At 33.5% G+C, this 10,000-nt stretch overlaps 1 protein-coding gene across 1 annotated transcript in view; it reads right to left on the bottom strand.

The window, feature by feature from the left end:
• The window catches only part of Bap55 (Brahma associated protein 55kD), a 114,083-nt gene that overhangs the window by 47,345 nt on the left and 56,738 nt on the right, over positions 1 to 10,000 (bottom strand). The gene's annotated exons all lie outside the window — the stretch shown is intronic.

The raw sequence follows: 10,000 nt of genomic DNA, 5'->3' as shown, positions 1-10,000 counted from the left end.
CTAACGAGCTTGAGCGTTTCTCGAACCCCAGTCCAACAAATTGCCACCAAGAGGATTCTCGAATGCAGTTCTTGTTTTGATTTAGACTTATGAAGCTTTAAGAGTTTTTAAAAACTTTATTCCACTACAAATTTAGAGTTGCAATGGCTGATGTGGTAACGTCCATGACTGGGGTTCGAGTCCCGCTCACACTCGTTAGTTTCTTGTCGTGTCTGCAACCTCGCCATCCTTGTGAGCTAAGGATGGGGGGGGGGGGGGCTTGGGGGAGCTTATAGGTCTATGTGCTGAGTCATCAGCAGCCATTCCCTTGCTCTCCTTGGTCCTAGCCTCGGTGGAGAGGGAGCTTGGGCGCTGATCTTATGTATATGTGGTCAGTCTCTGGGGCATTTATCATACTTCATCGGGCACTGTCACTGTCCCTTGCCTCTGCCATTCATGAGCAGCCTTTAAACCTTTAAATTCAATATACAGTTTAAAATTATGCTATATGTTAACGAATAGGTTATTAAATCACTGAAGGCAGTTTCCTAATCTTACAAAATATATATTGGATAAATTCTACTGCTTTGAATGAGAACGAAGAAGGTATCGGATGAATTAAAAACAATAAAACAAACAAGCACTACTTAAAATACCTCCTTTATGAAATCATTCTTATTCATAAGTTTACGATAATAACTTAGGTATTTAATTCATTTTACATTATTTTCATTAGCGTTAATCTATTGTTTTACTCATTTCATCAAAGCTCTCAACTTACTAATCGAAGGACCCTTATTTAATTAGTGCCAAAATGTGTAGGCGTAGGTGTATGTGTAGGTGTAGGTGTACGTGCAAAGTTATGTGTAGATGTAGGTGTATGTACATGTGTAAGTATATGTGTAAGTGTAGGTGCAGCTGTAGGTGTATTTGTAGATGTATGTGCAAGTATATGTGTAAATGTAGGTGTATTTGTTGGTGTAGGTGTACATGTATGTGTAAGTGTAGGTGTAGCTGTAGGTGTATTTGAAGAAGTATGTGCAAGTATATGTGTAAATGTAGGTGTAGGTATAGCTGTATGTGTAGGTGTAAGTGTACATGTATGTGAAAGTGTAGGTGTAGCTGTAGCTGTATTAGTAGGTGTACATGTATGTGTAAGTGTAGGTGTAGCTGTAGGTGGACTTGTATGTGTAGGTATAGCTGCAAGTGCATTTGTAGGTTTAGGTGTACATGTATGTGTAAGCGTAGGTATAGGTGTAGGTGTAATTGTTGGAGTATTTGTAGGTGTAGGTGTACATGTATGTGTAAGTGTAGGTGTAGCTGTAGGAGTATATGTAGGTGTAGGTGTATTTGTAAATGTAGGTGTACATATATGTGTAAGTGTGGGTGTAGCTGTAGGTGTATTTGTAGGTGCAAGTGTACATGTATAAGTAAGTGTAAGTATAGGACTAGGTGTAGATTAGTATCAGCCTATCAGATTTTCACCCGAACCAACCAAACAATATTTTCCCTTCACCAAAGATAAAGAAAAAAGAAAAACTGAATCTCTAAATGCACTTCGCATTAAGAAGCCCTAACGGCGCATCCAGCATCGCTGGAACGCCCTGGCGCTGGCGAAGATAAATACCACCTATCCGACGGAGCACCTTCGGGAAATACCGGTTTTAACCGACCGCGAAATAGGGCAGGCCGTCCTATCTGGCTTCCACAATGCCCTGTCAGAGGGAGCATTTTCTTCTCCATTTTTACTGTAACTCCGGCCAACGCTGGAGTGACAACCATTCCACAAGTTTGAACTTATCTTCGCCACTGGAAAAAGGTTCTTTAAGGTTCTTTAAGGCTGCCGCTAACCCCTCCCCCCCACAACACCCCCCATTCCAACCCCATCTGTTAGGGGGAGCTACGCCCCCATTCCTCTGTTCATCCATGAGTGATATTTTTAGCCCTACACTCGGGCACACTATTCTATCTAATTTCTCTTCCCCTTGTTTTGTTAGAAAATTTTATGGTTTGTATAGGAGATATTTATATTAATTTTATTCTTATTAAAATGATTTTACCTTGTTTCCTTTCATCACTGGGCTATTTTCCCTCTTGAAGCCCCTGGGTTATAGTATCCTGCTTTTCCTCTGTTCATCCCTGACTGATATCTTTAGCCCTACACTCGGGCACACTATTCTATCTAATTTCTCTTCCTCTTGTTTTGTTATTATAGTTTAAATAGGAAATATTCATCTTAATGTTGTAACTGTTCTTAAAATATTCTATTTTCCATTGTTTCCTTTCCTCACAGGGCTATTTTCCCTGTTAGAGCTCTCGGGTTTATAGCATCCTGCTTTTCCTACTAGGATTATAGCTTAGCAATTAATAATAAATTAATACAGTACAGCTGACCATGGAAACCTGGTAACTGGCCGGTCCTTTTGGACTTTGTATTTTCTTTTTATTCTGGAGATGTTTATCTTTCACATTATGCTGTCAGAGAGATTATTAGTTATAATGACAAATCTCAATCTGTCGATAAGGAATGTGTCCATCTGAAATAAGGCGACCATTTCGTATAGTTGATTCGAAAGCTAATGTTGAACTGTTAGCTTTAACAATCATAGCGTGTTCAAATTAAAATTCTTTGGAGTAGCAGTAAAAAAGGAGCAGCAATCTTAGAACTATCAAGATTAAAAGAAGCAGTTTAAAGAGAGAGAGAGAGAGAGAGAGAGAGAGAGAGAGAGAGAGATCAAAATAGTTTTTTGATTACAAACATACTAAAAATAGAGAGAGAGAGAGAGAGAGAGAGAGAGAGAGAGAGATCAAAATAGTTTTTTGATTACAAACATACTAAAAATAGAGAGAGAGAGAGAGAGAGAGAGAGAGAGAGAGAGAGATCAAAATAGTTTTTTAATTACAAACATACTAAAAATAGAGAGAGAGAGAGAGAGAGAGAGAGAGAGAGAGAGAGATCAAAATAGTTTTTTAATTACAAACATACTAAAAATAGAGAGAGAGAGAGAGAGAGAGGAGAGAGAGAGAGAGATCAAAATAGTTTTTTAATTACAAACATACTAAAAATAGAGAGAGAGAGAGAGAGAGAGAGAGAGAGAGGGAGGGAGAGATCAAAATAGTTTTTTAATTACAAACATACTAAAAAGAGAGAGAGAGAGAGAGAGAGAGAGAGAGAGAGATCAAAATAGCTTTTTAATTACAAACATACTAAAAATAGTATTTAAAAATTTGTATGAGTAAAATTTCAAATTTAATTACAGGTGACATGCCATAAAGAAATGTGGTTATATCTAAAGTTTCGTCCATTGGTACATTTATGAAAAACAGGATGTCTCAAACTTGCCATAAATAATCTTCGGTATGTCACCTTCAATCACAAAAGATTTAAAGGCTACTCGTGAATGGAAGAGGCAAGGGACAGTGACATGACCCTATCGAGCAGGACAATGCCCTAGAAACTGACCATATATACATATGATCAGTACCCAAGCCCCCTCTCCACGCAAGCTAGGACCAAGGAGGGCAAGGCAATGATTACTGATGACTAAGTAGATAGACCTATAGGCTCTCCCAAAACCCCCATCCTTAGCTCCCAAGGATGGTGAGGTTGCAGCGACCAAATAAAGTAACGAGTTTGACCGGGACCGCAGTCTCGCGTTCACCAGTCAGGGACGTTACCACATCGGCCACCTCAACCCTAATAATAGTTAGTAATAATAACAATAATATCATTAAGTAATTTAACAATATCTTAATGATGAACACCTCTAGATTTTTGGGGATCCATGCCAAGATGATTTTTTTCTTAAATATAATCAGAATATTAAAAATAAAAAGCTTAAGAAGATGGACAGCAAAATATTCAGAATCATTCAAGACGTTTGGTTAAATCAAGACAGGCTCAAATGGGTGAAAGATATTTCCGGACCAAAGCTTAAGTTAATAAAATCAGTTTAAGAGATTCAATTAATTTCATCTTTCCTACAATGATTGATTGATTCATTGTAATTCTTCTGGCGTAACTTTATCAGTCATTCAATTCTGGGACCAACTGATTAGCGTGGAATTTGCAACTCCGACAGGTCAACGCGGTGAATATGACATCAACATTCAATTTGGTTAATGATTGTGAATGTTTTAGGTAGCCTACTGTCTGGCCAAAACAAAGAGAGAGAGAGAGAGAGAGAGAGAGAGAGAGAGAGAGAGAAATAAATCGCACGAGTGACTTCCGCCATGAGAGCGGAAAAGGTAGCGATACGAAACACATCCGGAAGGAGAGAGAGAGAGAGAGAGAGAGAGAGAGAGAGAGAGAGAGAGCTCTTCCAGACTTCCAGTCTTCAGTAACTCTCCAGCATCAGAGGAGGGTGTAGCCACCTCTCCCGTTCCAGGACACGCGGCTCGTGACGAAAAGAAAAAAAGAAAAACTCATCTTATGAATAATAGATTGATTTGTTTACATTAATCTGAACTATCATATATAATCTAAAATAAATCAACTTGAAATGTTCAATAAAATCTAATCTTTCATAGTGAACTAAAAATCTCAAGTTATACAGGGAGTGATTTTGTATATAGAGTTGAAGTTTGAAAGTGTTGAAAGTCAGGCACTTCTTAATTTGGACTATATACATCTAATTAAAACCTCTTAAACTGGAAGTTAAGATTGATGAAGGCTATCAATGGAAATGATATAGCAGGCTGCTGTAGTGAACGACGATCAACAGGTAAGAGAGGCTGTGTTTGAAATTCCAGGGAAACATGTGGGATATTTTCTAGATTTTGTGGAGTTTTTTTCTTGGTGTATATATATATATATATATACTGTATATATATATATATATATAAATATATATATACACAAATATATATATATATATATAAATAAATATACATATGCATATATATATATATATATGAATATGTGTATATACATATATATATATATATATATATACTGTATATGTGTGTATATGTATATATATTTATATATATTTGTGTATATATATACTGTATTTATATATATATATATATATATATATTTATATACTGTATGTATAACATATATATATATATATATATATTTATATATGTATATGTATATATAGGCCTATATATATATATATTTGTGTACATATATACATATATATATATATGTATATATATATAAAACTTATATATGTATATATTTGTATTTATATATATATATATATATATATGTATACATATATATACATATACATATAGATATACATACATTTATATATATATATATATATATATATGAATTTATAATTGTAAGTTACAATTTCTTATATAATTTAAGGAGTATTCTTCTATTTGCATACATGTGGAAAATTTACTTTCAAATTAGCCTTCTTAAAGTATTTTAGATTTGCAATATGAAAAACTCCTCTTCTCTTCCTAAAATATGTTAAATATATATATATATATATATATATATATATAAATTTACACCCGTAAGTTATATTTTTTTTCTAAATTAAAGTGTATCCTTCTAGTTACGTTCATGTTGAAAAAAATTGCTTTCAGATTAGTCATTTTAAAGTATTTTAGAGTTGCAATATAAAAAGTTCATATTCTCTTCCTAAAATATGTTAAAGTCTGTCTAGAAGATAATGATTATGACATTACTTATGGGAATAGTGAAAAACAAATTTGCTCTCATAACCTTCGAAAACCCTTTTATCATTAATATATTGCAATAACCCTGTCTTTTAAATCATTATTATTTTTACTATGCAAGCTACAACCCTAATTTAAACAGCAGAAGGATAAAGCACTCCAACAAGGAAAGCAGCCCTGTGAAGAAAAGAAATTGAGAAGTAATGAATACATTGTAAATTTCAAAAATACGAAATGGCCTCTTCTTTTAAATCATTATTATTTTTAAAAGCCAAGCTACAACTCTAATATAATCCGCAGAATGATAAAGCACTCCAACAAGGAAAGAAGCCCAGTGAGGAAAGGAAATTGAGAAGTAATGAAAAAATTGTAAATTACAAAAATAAATTGTAAATTAAGAACAATGAAAAAATTATAAAACATTAATATCAGTGACATTGTTTAAATAGATAATGAAAGATTAATTTTTAACATTATTGTTATTAAACTTTTCTTGTAGTTTTTTCTTATTTCCTTTCCTCACTGGGCTATTTTCCCTGTTGAGGCCATTGGGCTTATAGCATCCTGCTTTTCCAACAAGGGTTGTAGCTTAGCAAGCAATACTGATAATAATAATAACTATCGGAACCCGTGTAAATTACACAAAATGATATTTTCAATAATAATCATCTTGTTCCTAACCTATGCATATTTGAATAAAATGTCCCGAGATCAATTTTATAATCTAGTTTATGGAAATTGATAGAACTCAATTTTTTGTCTAATATTAAAAAAAAAGAGTCGGGGGCTAAAGACAAAATTGGGAAACCTATATAAGATGTGCTTTGGTTAAGTAATCAAAGTCTAATGTGAATTTGTAAGAGTATACCATAAAATTATTTCTGTTTTCTTTAAAGCGTGAATTTGTAAGAGTATACCATGAAATTATTTCCGTTTTCTTTAAAGCGTGAATTTGTAAGAGTATACCATGATATTATTTCCGTTTTCTTTAAAGCGTGAATTTATGAGCGTATACCATGAAATTATTTCCGTTTTCTTTAAAGCATGAATTTGTAAGTGTATACCATGAAATTATTTCCGTTTTCTTTAAAGCATGACACAAAATAAATAACACACATGCTATCGTATTAATATATAGATAATAATATTAATAATAATAATAATAATAATAATAATAATCTAAGAACCACGAAACAAGACGTGTCAAGCTGTTCAACATTAAAAAGGATTTTGTAATAATTTTGAATCTCTGAAGTTTCAATGATTCAGCAACAGATTGGTCTTTTCATAGTAAAGATTTCAAAATTTTCCCAAAAGTGTTTCTTTTCCTGATATTGCACAAACACCTTGCTACATATAACAGCCATTTAAAAATCCATTTGTTGAAAGTATGTCTACTTGCTCATGTCTAAGCTAGAACAAACTCTTCGTGTTTGAGTTAATACAAGCTCCTCATGTCAAAAGGAAACAAACTCCTCATGTCAAGATGAAAGAAACTCTTCATGTTTGAGTTAAAACAAACTCCTCATATCAAGATGAAACAAACTCCGCATGTCAAGATAAAACAAACTCTTCATGTCAAGATAAAACAAACTCTTCATGTTTGAGTTAAAACAAACTCCTCATGTCAAGATGAAACAAAATCCTCATGTTTGAATTAAAACTGAATCCCCATGTCAAGATGAAACAAACTCCTCATGTCAAGATAAAACAAACTTCTCATGTCAAGATAAAACAAACTCCTCATGTTAAGATAAAAACAAACTCCTCATGTCAAGATAAAAACAAACTCCTCATATCAAGATATAACAAACTCTTTTTGTTTGAATTAAAACAAACTTCTCATGTCAAGATGAAACAGACTCCTCATGTCCAGATAAAACAAACTTTTTATGTTTGAGTTAAAACAAACTTCTGTCAAGATGAAACAAACTCCTTATATCAAGATAAAAGAAACTCCCCATGTCAAAATAAAACAAACTTCACATGTTTGAGTTGAAACAAACTTCTCATGCCTAAGCTAAAAGAAGCTCCTCATGTTTGAGTTAAAAAAAAAAAAAAACTTCTCATGTCAAGATGCAGCAAACATACTCATCATGTCAAGATAAAACAAACTCATTAATTAATCTGTCCGAAAAGAATTTTCAATTTCAAGATCTTCAGTTCACTAACAGCTAGGCTAATCACACGATAACGCATAGTCTATATTATTCGTATATTTTGAAAATCATAACAGATTTAAGATAAAACCTATGATATTGATTTTGAAATCTGAACATTCCAGATAAAGGACAACACAGTGATTCCAAATTGGATTCAGATTCCAACCAATACTGAGATTAGAAAAGAAAAAGATACATTTGGGTCTGCCCCACCATTTCCTCCTCAGCTGTAATCCATCTTTCTTTCCACCTCATATCTCCCACCATTCTCAGCTTAAAGACTGGCTCTATTCTTACTCCACTTTAAATTATGTAAATATTCACTATATTAGTGTACGCTATCCGTCAAAAATGACGGCTAAATATTTAGATAAATATACACACAAATACCCACTCTCACCAGGGTATGACTACTCCTTCTCCCTCCTATCCAAGGGGTAGGGAGAGCTGAGCGTGTCTATATATATATATATATATATATATATATATATATATATATATATATATATATATATATATATATATATATATCCCTTTCTAAATAGGGATACGTTAACGTGGTGAAAGGGTTTGTGTATCGCCATGATCAGGAAAGCTGTACTAGTCAAAGACACCCATACTAGGTTTGTTTGCTGTGAACGATCAGACGAAAATCTCCCAACATCACCAATCCGCAATGACCTCCGTGGTGAAGAAAAATGGCCAAACAACAGACATGTATTGACATGTCTGAGGCCTTTATCCTGCAGTGGAATAGAAACGGTAGCATTTGTTGATTTTGTATGTATATATATATATATATATATATATATATATATATATATATATATATATATATATATATATATATATATATATATATATATATATATATATACCAGACACCAGCTATTTATCATATTGGGTAGATTAAACGATATAACAGCCACAAACAAGGCTTTTAAGCCTAATTAGGCCTCCCATAATTCAAACTCCAGAGACAACCCCGTTTGTGTTTGTGTCAGCGATGTCCTAAAACTATGCAACGAACTATGTAACCCACGAAGAGTCATTGTCTCTTGTTACGTGTCCAAGACTTGGAGGTTGACAGTAACTTTAGCCCGATTGTTAGGTTCGTCATTGCTTTCCTGTTGTATTAGTTAGTAATGGTATAATTAGGGCATTAAGATTATTGTTGCCTTCGCTAAAATCTAACATTTTGCGAAGGGTATATTCATTACTGTCTGCTTCGTCTGTTTGTTAGTTTATTCATTTGTTTGTGAGCAACTTAACACAAAAGCTACTGAACTGATTTTGAGCAAACTTGGTAGTCGTGTTGGGCATGACCCAAGGATGAATCTGTAACATTTTAGATAAAGTACATCAAAGTACAAGTACGCAGCAGTACTTTGAAAATAATTGCAATGTTAAGTAAATACTTATTTTAAGATCGCATTACCTTATGTAAAACACGGGCTCTTGCGTAGGAATAAGTAAAGGGCAAATATTTTGTTAGTTTATTTATTTGTTTGTGAACAACATTACGCAAAAACGACAGAACCAGTTTCAACGAAATTTGGTTGACATGTGGGATATGACCCAAGGACAAATCCATTAGATTTTAAAGAAAATACATTAAAATATAAGTACACAGTGTAGTTAAGAGCAAAATAAGACTGCTTGGCGTGGCGAGGGCATGCTCTCTATCGAATACCCCTCTTGTTATAGTCGCAACTTTAAGCCTTATTTACATTACTTTATTTTCTACTATGTATCCATTACTTTGTCAGTTACCGAGAATATATTTTTTTTTTTTTTACTATTTTTTATAGTTTGGCTATAGGGCAAGGAAAGAGTGGCAAAGACATGAAGTTGCATGTATACATATTTACATTTGTACGTCATGTATAATGTGGCTATCAATGTAAAATAGATATAAGCACAAATGTCAAAGTGCAAAATAAAACAGATAACTTATGTATCAGCCTTATTAAGAAGAAGAACAACAAAAACAATAAATGCAGCAGTTTCTAGTCCACTGCAGGACAAAGGCCTCAGACATGTCCTTATTCATGTCTGGGGTTTGGCCCGTTTTCATCACCACGAAACTGTGATGGTGAGATTTTTGCCTGATCGCTCACAGCAAACCAACCTAGTATGGGTGGCCCTGACTAGTACAGCTTTACTGATTATGGCGATACAAAAAACCCTTTCACCACGTTAAGGTATCACCAATC

The sequence above is a fragment of the Palaemon carinicauda genome, chromosome 17 (genome assembly GCF_036898095.1).
Source record: "Palaemon carinicauda isolate YSFRI2023 chromosome 17, ASM3689809v2, whole genome shotgun sequence".
NCBI lineage: Eukaryota > Metazoa > Arthropoda > Malacostraca > Decapoda > Palaemonidae > Palaemon > Palaemon carinicauda.
This window is presented reverse-complemented; position numbering and strand designations above follow the sequence as displayed.